Source organism: Lissotriton vulgaris, chromosome 3_1 (assembly GCF_964263255.1).
Source record: "Lissotriton vulgaris chromosome 3_1, aLisVul1.2, whole genome shotgun sequence".
NCBI classification, from domain to species: domain Eukaryota; kingdom Metazoa; phylum Chordata; class Amphibia; order Caudata; family Salamandridae; genus Lissotriton; species Lissotriton vulgaris.
The window spans coordinates 1,606,627,625-1,606,638,429 of NC_141689.1; positions in this window are offsets into that span (position 1 = coordinate 1,606,627,625).

The window sequence follows — 10,805 nt, forward strand, 5'->3', positions numbered from 1 at the left end:
GGCAGCGTAGTCTCTAAATAAGCTCTGGCAAAACACAGGCAACACAGCAAGACAACAGGATTAACCATGGCAGAGCCAAGGGGACCTGCTGCGCGGGGAGTTCATCTGGGATATTTTTGCTTTTGTGAATCATAACTAATACATACCTGCAAAGCTTTGAACTTTTCCATGCATGAGCCATATGTAAGCATGTTAATTATTTTGTAAATTGGGCTCTTTGGGTCATTTGCAAGATGCTAACAGTTCACATTTGAGTTGATATTCAATCATCTAGACAAGATCTGAATATAGCAGCAAAACATTAAGTGATACTTGTTTGAAAGCAACAGGGAAAATGTGATATATACACATACAACAGGTTTTGTCAAAGATAGTGGTTCTGGCTTTTACATTGTGCACTGAGACCTATATATAAAAGAGAATGAGACAACATGCACAAAGTGATGCATGTTGTCATTCCTATAATGATCGACTAGCCTGTGTTGTTATATGCTTTTGTTTTTGTTTGTGTATTTGCCTGATCAGTCAGTAATGCATAGTGCCTGTTCAGATTTGCGCCATCACTCATCAATCCTCACTGCATGTCTAAATTTACTCTCCATTCTCCTTAGTGCATGTTCAGGTTTGCACCATCACTCAATACCAGTCAGTACATACACTGATTTGCACCATCTCCCAGTAATACTTAGTGCACCCTGGCTTTTGCACCATGAAGTGAGAAGTTTGAGTTCCTGCCCATCTTTCTGAAATTGTGACTGTATGCCCAGGTTTGCAGTCAGTAATGCTCAATGCAGGTTCACATTTGAACCATCACTCAAAATAAATTATACAGCTAATGCACAGTTAGTGCCAAATCAATCATTATAGTCGGATGTAAGATGAATTGCTGTTTCTCTCAATATTTCTCTCAATGAAGGCTAGACTCTTCACTGTTTTGGAAGGCCTTCCTTCTCTCACTCTGCTGACTCCTGGACCAATGAAACAGCAGTATGCTGGTGTGATGGTGACTCAATAAATCACGAATGATAGTTGCAATCAATCAATGGCTGATACACATGAGCTTATCTATATGTAAATTTGGCAAAAAGCATTAACTGATGGAGCTGAAATTTTTATACCCCGAACAGATTATTTTAACTCTGTGAGACAATTAGCTGTCTGTATCTAGACCAATAAAGAGTAGAATATAATTTTACCCTCAGAAGAACTTATACTATAGTGTGTAGTATTTGTGTTCCTATTGTCATATAATACATGGGATTCTGTAATCTGTATATTCTATAATTCTGTATATTCACCTGTCTCTAGTTTCTATATAAGTGGAGATTTATGACGCACCCAGTCGCTAATTATAAAGAAAAGATGTACGACCTCGACTAATATAGCCCTGGAGCCTGAGCTAGCAGGCTCTACCGGCGATAAAGGGCCTGTTCCAGTGTTAAAGACCAGAGCAGAAGGTGAAGGCCTTTAACAAGGGAGCGGGCCTTTAATGGCTGATAGAGCCCGCTAGGAGGGCTCTAAGGCTATTAGCAAATTCTGCCCCTAGAGGGCATAATATTCTAATTACTAAAAACAAAGGCCTCTCGGAGCCCGAGGGGATTTAAATCCCCTCGGCTCCAAGTGGCCTCCTAGATCACAACAGCAGCTGTGAACAAAAACAACATTGGAATGCTGCTCTGCGGGCTTCTACCGGCTCGTAGAATCCCAGAGCAGTCCATTGTATTCAATGGAGCTCCAAACATTCTAATGTTCTAATATAAGTTATTTTAATGGAGTCCTAACATCACAATGCCTTCTGCCAGAGCCAGCAGCCGAAGTGAAGGACAGGTCAGGCCATGGAGCATAATTGAAGCAACTGTTTAAATCAAGGAAAATCGAATGTTGCTTTAATTTCTTCTGTTGTATTTTTCAAGCAGTGAGAATATGTCAATTTTTTGCACTCACTAGATAGTTTGGGAAAATATAGCGTGGTAAATTAAATTAATATTACCTCATCTCAGAATTTCTATACTTAATAATCATAATTTCAGTCAAAGCAAGGAGAGGAGTCCGCGGTGCTCGAGTAAAAAAAAAAGGTCCAGTAACTCGAGTTAAGGGGAGAGCTCCAGCACCAAGCGGGTACAGGAGTGGTCTGCAGCTTTATTCACAAATCAGAATATTTATACAGTTTTCATTCAATAGGAAAAAGAAGAAAAGAGAAGTGACAAGAAAAGGGAAGTGACAAGCAGTAATTTCCAACAGATGTGTCAAGGTAGGGGTGTGTCTTGTGTCTCGTGAGAGGGCATGTGATGTGTGGAAATGTGTTCTCTTTCAGTTGAAGGCCCGTACTCATTCAGGGGTTTATCTCTGACTTAGAGTCAAGAACAGGAACCATATTGTGTAAAACAGGAACTATCTTGCTGGGTCTGGGAATTGGCTGAACCACAAGAGTCAAATAGAGGAACTATCTTGTGTAAAACAGAGACCATCTGCTCTCTGGCTTGCAGTCAAGGTTAGGAACTATTTCTTAAGACAGGAACTGTCTGCTGGTTCTGGGAATTGACTGAAGCACAGGAAGGGGTGGTCAATAAACTAAGATGCCAGGTGCAGGGTGTCTTACAGTTAAGAAAACAGGAACTATCTGCTGCTGGTTCCCCGAATAGGCAGAACCACAGAAATGTGTGGTCAATGAACGGGGGTGCCAGAGGCAGGGTGTCTTGCTTGTGGGTCTGAAGACAAAATGGATGTCACACAAAATGGGTGCTTGTCTGAATGAAAAAATGGCTGTCAGGCAGAAACAGGGAAATGATGGGGCACAATTGTCAATTTTATTTCCACATTCCCTCCTTGCCCCAGAGTGTACCTACATTATATCTCAATTTGCATGAGATCATCTATACATTCTTGTAGCATAATTCTTTCCCTTTCTCTCTGCTGGACAAGTAGTTTAGGAATGCAGTTTGCAGCGCATAGACCGCACAGGGCAGGACCATATTGGATGTAAAGGCAGCATCCAGTTATTATTAGGAATATGACAGCAGTTGCCATCCCCAGGACGATATTATCTTCCAGAACCAATCAGACCACGTCCAAGTGCCAGGTTCTTGATGTAAACTTACGGCTATCTTGTGCAATTTTGTTATGGCCGTCTATACAGATGGGGAATTATCAGGAATAAATATACAGCAGCTAGAGCCTATCATTTTACAGGCTCCGCCTCTGTCAGCCAGGATGATGTCAAGGACAAGGCGATTTTGGAGAGTAACCAATCGTATGGCGGACTGCTCCTGGGTTAAGATCCCCAGGGCAGACGCCATCTGCTTTACAACAGCCTCTAAGGTCCTTGTCAACCTGCGTATAAGCTTGCTGTTCTGTACAGGGCCAACAAAGAAGAAGAACCCTTTGTTAAAATCTGTATGCTTTTCCCATGAGGTTTCTGTTTGGTCAACCAAGGAGGTATCGTTCGTTCTTTTATGTCTGACATGGGGCACCTGGAGGTCTCTGTGGTAAGTGGAAGGGGCCCACAAAGACAGGGGGTAACAGGAATGCTATATAGCAAGTTCCCCCCCAGTTCAAGGGCAGCTGCACATAGGCCGTTTGGCCTCAGACGAAATAAGTATGGCGAGATGCTAGAAATGAGGACTTTCCTCTGTCTTCAAAACTTATAGTGGTATGACAGTCACTGTGCCCTAATGGAACAGAGCCATTTTTCTGGATGCACAGCTGTCCTTTTACTGGTGAGACCGAGATGGAAGGGGGACCAGCATTCTTTTTAGGTTTGGTATTTAACATCTTATAGGACATGGTCATGTTCCCTTGCTTGTATTCTTCACTTTCTAGGACTGTACCTGTCGCCTGAGGATTTCCATCCTTATTTGGGTAACAGGCAGCACCTTGTTTAAGTCCGCCCAAGGCCACCCATTCTTGCATGAATTATTTCCGTCAGGGCAGGAGGTGGGGGTAGTATCGTCAGCTGTTATAAGGGCGAACCAGGCTTCACAAGTCCCATTATAGGAAAATGGAAAGGGGAAAAGAGGCATCCCTCCCTTTTTCTGATGAGGTGGGAGGCGGCCACATATCCAGCAATTTGTGCTATTGCTGGCCTGATGAGTGTAGTGTAACATCTGTATAAAGGTATTGTTTTGCCAGGCTAGTCTATGGGCTTGTTCATGAGGGGGTAGGTCATGATATGTGTGTTCCTGAGTGCTGTTGGGTGTATGAGAGGTATGTGGTGTTGGAGGGAAAACAGTGTGGAGGATCCGACCAAGACACGTCATAATTGTTATGAAGAAAAACAATATCATTAAACATATGATAGAACCACTACGCAAGTTCTTAAAGTTCTTGTTTCTGCATTTTATTCTATCTTTTTCCCACATAGTCAAGGTGTTTAAATCCATCCCCATGCTCCAACCGCTTCACCACTGGACCTACGCCCAGTGGACCTAATTAGCCAGAGTCCGGATGGCAGACCTCAACTTTGATTTATATTCTTGTTGTGGGGTCAGTTCCAAGGGCACAAAAGATTGTTCTGTTACAATGTCACTAGGGTTGGCAGCGTCGCCGGCAACAGTGTCTCTTTGTCCAAAATATTTCCGGCAGTGGCTCGCGTGTAGCCAGCCCTTCCTGCCTTCGACCTTCACCGCCGTCCGCGTGGTTAGGAGCTTGAGCTTCGGAGTCTTCCACCTGGGCTGAAGAGGACTGGTCCTGTCGAAGTTTCTTATCATCACCCAGTCGCCGGGTCGGATGGTGTGTTCTCCAGGGGCAGTTTTGTCAGGGAAGGCTGCAGCGACCTGTGAACGACAAGATTGGAGTGCAGACATCAAGGAAGCCAGGTAATCAGTCAATATTCTGCTGTCTACATCAGTAATTCTTTTAGGCATTGGCGTTAAGCATGGGCGAATTTTGCGGATCTCGCGTTCGCGGATTTTGCGGATTTGCGAACTCGCAATCCGCAAAATCCGCAAATTCTCGCGAATTTGCGGATTTTTTTTTTTTTATGTTCGCACAGGTTTCTGCAAGTTCGCGAGGGTTTTGTACAATTTCGCAAATTGCGAAATTGTACAAAACGCGTGCGAACTTGCAGCAACCCGTGCGAACACAATAATATGAAGAGAAAGAAGCTCCTGGTCACAGGAACAGCACGGGGATTGCTCTCATGAAAGTCAAGGATGCAAAGGCCTCTACCCAGCATCACAGCTGACTTTCCACGGTATATTTGGGAAGAGGCACACCTGTCCAGCCTCGAAGACGCTCATGATTGTTTTTGGGCTAATGAATGAGTCACTGAATTTGAGCATCAACTAGTTCGAGCGACCATGTGTGTGTTACTATGCAATCGCCCCGAAGGGCGCAGGGGTCCCTTGAATGAGCTGTCCATCATAGTGGGTGAATGGCGGGAAGACGGTGCAAACCGCGAGTGTGTGCGCGGGGCCAAACGTGCGGGGCTTCCATGCGAGTTCACATGCCTCTTGTGTGCATAAAAGGTCAGAGAAAGATCAGTTCAGCAGATGAAGAGAAAAAGCTCCTGGTCACAGGAACAGCACGGGTATTGCGCTCGTGAAAGTCAAGGATGCAAAAGCCTCTATCCAGCATCACAGCTGATTTTCCACGGTAGATTTGGGAAGAAGGCACACCTGCCTCGGCAAGCTTCCAGCGCCATCCTAAAATACTTACTAAATTAGCTTCAACAGGAAGCTCTAATAGATAAAATAAAGCAGGTGACCTGCTACTCTAGTATTTTCATCATTCTGAAGTTCGGTCCATCTAATGTGTTCACCTGCTACTTCCCAATCTTTTTCTCTTAGTTTGTCATATATACCCGATGGCAACAATAATTTCGGAATTACTGTGATATCAGAAAGAGTATATGTTCCCATCATTAATACATCTCCTAATTCTTTAAAGAATCCAGCAGGATCCTTTGAGTGGGAGGGAACCATCTCTTTTATCCTTAGTAACTCAAGTTTTGTCAAGGGTACATAAATAAAAACGCATTGTAGCGCACCATTCGTGTCAGCTCTGGGGTGGACCTCTCTCATGGGGAACTGGTGTGTTTGAGGAAGTCTATTAATTGGTCCACAAGTATAATTGAAAGATTTATATTCAGTCGTTTTCTGGTATTTCTGTCTAAAATCTATAAATGTGTTGAGAAAAACTGAACTATAGTGGAGGAACATGTTATCAGCGCAGTCTTGGATCATGTTTAAAATGAGTGTCATTGAGTGTGAGGAGATGTTGTACCATGTAGAGACTGGCTAATCTTTGATGTGAGTGTGGTAATGCTAGAAAAAGTTGGGCTATGAGATCATTGTCATATATCTTATATTGAGAGACCCATAGGGTCGCAGTTCTGGCTATTTCCTCCTCCTCCGGTGTAAGCTGAGGTTCCTGGTCTAACCAGTAGTCTAATGCATTGGATGTATTTTCAAATAACTCATCTGGAGATGACCGTTCAGAGTGACCTTGGAGGAATGTAGGCCGGGGTGTTTGTGAATTAGGGGCGGAAGAACGAACGGGTAGGACTTTTTCAGTAGGTTCAGTAATTTCCTCCTCAAGTTTCTTATTCTCTTCATTTGTTTGCAAGTTTTGCAGAATACGGGTCACCTTACGGGTGAACCTGTCTAGTGCATCATTTATAAGTTCTAGACTCGTGTGGTCGGATGCGGAATCTAATAAGTCAAAAAGTGAAACTGGTACATTTCTTTCCTCTGCTTGTATGTGTTTTATGAAACAGCAAAGGAGGAACCTATACATGTGCATTTTTACAGGGTGTGATCTTCTTGTAGTCATAGCGTTAATGGCTCGTGAGTTCTCTCCAGTACGAAGAAACTCAGAGGCCGCTTGAAGAAACGTGTCAATTGCTGGTAGATGTCTTATTTCTTCCCAGGAGTCATGAAGTATTTTACCTATTCGGCCCGCCTCCCCTGTGTTGCTCGGAGTCGGTCATAGGGGCAGTCGGGAAATGTTTTACCTGGGTCTGGACTTACGGCACCCCCTTCTGTAGTGAGAGGTGGTGTGTTATGTTGTAAAACGGGTGGCGGAGGCAGAGGGTGTTGAATTACTGGAACCTCATACGGAGGTGGAGTATCTAAGAGGAAATTGGTGAAAGTATCCTCTGGTGATGGGGCGGTAGGTTGTGTCTTAGGTGGTGCAATGTTAAAGTTTTCAGGTGTAGATGGCAATACGGGATAAAAACCAGTAGAAATGGCTGATTGTTCCCTTGTATTCCTTTCACTAACTACTTCTTTCCCTATTTCTTGTAACTGTTCTTTCTTGGCCTGCTCTGACATTCTCTTACCCTTTTCAACTTTATGCAATTCCTTCTGTTGCCTCCTATGGGCTTCTTTTCTCCATAATTCCACTGAGTCACTTTGTGACTGGCGGACTCCCTTTTTCTTCCAGAACTGTTCCTCTAATTTTATAATACATTCCATGTCAAAAGTACTATTTTCAGGCCATCTATATCTGTGTTCTAGGTCTTTAGTATAATCCAACCATAAATCACAATAAATAATTGCACCGACACCATGTTTTGCATACATGAAGTGTCCTGGAGTATCCCGAGGAGGAAGGGGAATTTCCTTCTCAAGAATAATCCTTTTGGTTGCTATCTTACGTATTTTCGAGAAAATAGGCATGATGGCAAGACTGTTCAAAGATTTAGAATTGAGAGAAAAAGAAAAACAAACAGAACATATATCTTTACCATACCCACGAAAGTGGTGAGTCCGTCTTTTATACTAGTTTAGCAGTCCTCACAAAATAAGTGAGAAACCAACAAAAACATGTATCTTTACCGCATCCACAAAGTGGTGAGTCCGTCTTTTATACTAGTTTAGCAGTCCTCACCAAAGATAGGTGAGAAACCAACAAAAACATGTATCTTTACCGCACCCACAAAAGCTGTGGGTTCGTCTTTATACTTTTCAGCAGTACTCACCGAAAAAATAACTGGAAGGCCTCTTGAAGACCTTGAAATGCGCGCAGCTTCTAAGGTGGGACTCGCAGAACCTCTGACTCGTCTCTTCACAGGTTGGGCTCTGGTTCAGGACGATCCACAATTTTCCTCACTGCCTCGTGTGGATGCTGGGCCGCAGTTGGTCCCCCTCTTTGCCTCGAGGGAGTTAGCGGGAATTCCCCGCGTTGTGCACTTTGAAGTCCGTCAAAGGTCAGGAGGGGACAGTACCGGGTCCAATATCGCCGGCGCGTGGGGAAAAGTAAACGTACCTGTCCGGCCGCCAATTAATGTGGTAAATTAATTCAATATTACCTCATCTCAGAATTTCTATACTTAATAATCATAATTTCAGTCAAAGCAAGGAGAGGAGTCCGTGGTGCTCGAGTAATAAAAAAGAGTCCAGTAACTCGAGTTAAGGGGAGAGCTCCAGCACCAAGCGGGTACAGGAGTGGTCTGCAGCTTTATTCACACATCAGAATATTTATACAGTTTTCAGTCAATAGGAAAAAGAAGAAAAGAGAAGTGACAAGAAAAGGGAAGTGGCAAGCAATAATTTCCAACAGATGTGTCAAGGTAGGGGCGTGTCTTGTGTCTCGTGAGAGGGCATGTGATGTGTGGAAATGTGTCCTCTTTCAGTTGAAGGCCCTTACTCATTCGAGGGTCTATCTCTCTGGCTTAGAGTCAAAAACAGGAACCATCTTGTGTAAAAGAGGAACTATCTTGCTGGTTCTGGGAATTGGCTGAACCACAAGAGTCAAAAAGAGGAACTATCTTGTGCAAAACAGAGACCATCTGCTCTCTGGCTTGCAGTCAAGGACAGGAACTATTTCTTAAGACAGGAGCTGTCTGCCGGTTCTGGGAATAGGCTGAAGCACAGGAAGGGGTGGTCAATGAACTAAGATGCCAGGTGCAGGGTGTCTTACAGTTAAGAAAACAGGAACTATCTGCTGCTGGTTCCCAGAATTGGCAGAACCACAGAAATGTGTGGTCAATGAACGGGGGTGCCAGAGGCAGGGTGTCTTGCTTGTGGGTCTGAAGACAAAATGGATGTCACACAAAATGGGTGCTTGTCTGAATGAAAAAATGGCTGTCAGGCAGAAAAAGGGAAATGATGGGGCACAATTGTCAATTTTATTTCCACAATAGAACCGTTCTGCATGTTTCTACACAGTCCAAGCTATATTTTAAACTGAGTTCTATTGAACTGTTTTAATATCTGTTTGCAACAAAAATGTAACATGTTTTTCATGAGTTTAATTTTGCACTAGAGGTTTTATTTTTATCTTCATGTTTGTAATCTCGCTCTTCCATATGAAAGAGCTAGGCACCAAGGTTTTAGGATGTTTGTGAGAAAAGTGATTGTGTGGCAATGTATTATATGTGGTAAAGTATCCCCGGTGTACAATATAATGGTATTACAAGTTGCCTCAAAGTTCCATAACTTTATAAAGGAACTCAACCTTCAGCCTTGTTCCTCTATATGGTCATGGAACTAAATCAGTGACTTACAATATCTTTATAATGTCTGGCAGGAGGTACTTTCTCCCTTATATTATCACTGAAGTGAAACATCAACCCAACAAATTCAAATTCCTTTAAGTTCTTTTTGTATTTCTCTTTTTGTTTTTATTGTGGAATTAGGAGAACAGACGTGCTGCTCTTCATAAAAAGTATAGCATTAGAAGTTGAGTTAGTTATATATAAAGGCATTATTGATATGCTTCTTTTGAGTAGTGAAACACAGACATGAACATAACTATTACTATATCTAATAGAGACTTCTAGCTGCAGATTCCTTACCTTAGAATTATCTCCAGTCGTCAGACTGGATCCAGATTTTTTCCCATGATCAGTGCCCCTGTGTGCCAATAGGTGGCGTTGCTCATCTCTACATGGTGTCTTAGGCGTTATCCACACCAAAAACTGATGTGCGCAGTGCCTATATAGATGCTACCCCAGCATGCCAATGTCAGAGATTTTCTTTCAGCACCAGTCAGCACAGATCCGGAGAAGAGCTACCCCAGTCACTTTTAGACTGACCATTTTCGACATTTATCAAAGATACATTAAGAGATTGTCTCCTGGCGGGGCAGGGATGTCCACAAGGAAGGCTGGTTTTAAGCCCTCTGGCTCCTGTCACAAGCAAATATCTGTGACTGATCCACACCTTGTCTCCCTCTGGTGTCTCGAGCATGACTACAACACCAAACCCTGCTTTTTCTGTTGCGTCATGCAACCCGAGGCTTTGAGGCACTGGTCCCTCAAGCTTCTCGCTGCTCGATGTACGACTCCGAAACAGTCTCAATCAACGTCAAGAAGAAGGTCCCTGAGCCATTGATCTTTGTCGCAGTAGAAGTCATCTGGGCGTTCAGGTAATTCCCACATAAAGAACAAGAACAAGAGTTCAAGAGGTCTTCGGCTTTGCCCCTCCAGTCAAAGTCATCCAACGAGATGAGGGAAGGACAGCATCCAAGGCCTGGCCCTGTAGTTGAGCCTGCACCTGGGCCACCTCCAAGCCTCCTCAAGTTTCCTGGAGCCAGAGTTGCCTGCCAAACTCCTTGAGTTTTATGAGGCCACGCACCTCATATTTGAGTGGCCTGTCCTTGAAGGCGTGCCTTGGGCCCAGCCAATTTTAAGAGGGGCCCCTACTGGTTTTCCACCTACAGGTTCTCCCCCTTGGCCCACCCCGGCCCCTTGGTTCCATGGAAGGATCTGGACCGACACTGGTCAAGCCACCTCGACCATCCCGAGTGCCAGCCCCACTGTTAGTGTCCCAGGTGCTGCCAGTGCCCATCGGAGGTGCCGCCTCCTTTCTTATCTCTGACTTCGTCACAGAGCCGGATGGGTGTCATCCGACTCCAGTGCT